Source organism: Arachis ipaensis, chromosome B04 (genome assembly GCF_000816755.2).
Source record: "Arachis ipaensis cultivar K30076 chromosome B04, Araip1.1, whole genome shotgun sequence".
Taxonomy (NCBI): domain Eukaryota; kingdom Viridiplantae; phylum Streptophyta; class Magnoliopsida; order Fabales; family Fabaceae; genus Arachis; species Arachis ipaensis.
This window is the reverse complement of record NC_029788.2, coordinates 124,455,245-124,456,779: the sequence shown is the minus strand read 5'-3', so window position 1 is coordinate 124,456,779 and position 1,535 is coordinate 124,455,245.

Genomic DNA, 1,535 nt, shown 5'->3' with positions numbered 1-1,535 from the left:
TTTTTTTTTTCTGCAAGCTTTGTTCTTTGCTGCTTTTTCTTGCTTCAAGAATCATTTTTATGATTTTTCAGATTATCAATAACATGTCTCATGTTCATCATTCTTTCAAGAGCCAACATATTTAACAGTCTTAAACAACAAATTCAAAAGACATATGCACTGTTCAAACATTCATTCAGAAGACAGAAAGCATTGCCACCACATGTTACTAATTAGAATTTTTCTTATTAAAAACTCGAAATTTTATTGCCTCTTATTCAAAAGATCTACTATTTTATTCATGTTTGCTGATGATGAGAAAAATAGACTATAACTTAATTGGGGATAAAATCAAAATAGACACTAATTACTACTAATGATCATGTAATGAAGACACAAACATAGATAAGCACTTAACATAGAGAAAACGAAAAACAGAGAAAGTAAGAACAAGGAACGAGTTCACCTTAGTGATGATGGCATTTACTTCTTGAGGAACCAATGATATTCTTGAGCTCTTTTATGTCTCTTCCTTGCTTTTGTGGCTTGATTCCTAGTGATTTTTGGTATTTCTATCCTCAGTTGCATCCCTTGAGGTATCTCAGGGATCTCTTGATTTACAGCCACATGTTCTACCACTGAGCTATAGATCCTGCACATAATTGTTTTACCACACCAAACTTAGAATGCTGCTCGCCCTCGAGTAAAAGAAGAAGGAATAGATGAAGAAGAAGATGAGGAGGAAAAAAAAAATCTTTATAGAGTGTGGACCAATAGAAGCCACATTGGAGGACCTTGGTGGCTGTTCGCTCACCTCCGAAATGGCCTCCATATTGTGATCCATGGCAATGCCATAGGATCCTCTGTGCTTCTTCTCTAGGCACACACCTACGGATTATTCCGTCTGCACATCTCTTAAAGAGATAGGGTTCATCCCACAAGTAGTACTTTGCATCAGTGATTAATTTCTTCTTTTGTATCTTGTTATACTCTTTGGGTATGAACCTTGCAGCTTTATAGTTTGCAATATCGGCAAACCATGGTGTTTCCTGAATGACAAATAAATGCTCATCCGGAAAAGTCTCAGAGATCTCAAGAGAAGGGAGGGGCGTCCCTTCTACTGGCTCTATCCGGGACAGATGATCAGCCACTTGGTTCTCTGTCCCTTTTCTGTCTCTTATTTCTATATCAAACTCTTGCAGAAGCAACACCCATCTGATGAGCCTGGGTTTTGAATCCTGCTTTGTGAGTAGATATTTAAGAGCAGCATGATCAGTATACACAATCACTTTTGATCCTACTAAGTATGATCTGAACTTGTCAATGGCGTAAACCACTGCAAGTAATTCTTTTTCTGTGGTTGTGTAATTTTTATGAGCATCATTTAAAACGTGACTAGCATAATAAATGACATGCAGAAGCTTGTCATGCCTCTGTCCCAATACTGCACCAATGGCGTGATCACTGGCATCACACATTAGCTCAAATGGTAACATCCAGTCTGGTGCAGAAATGACTGGTGCTGTCACCAGCTTAGCTTTCAGGGTCTCAAACGC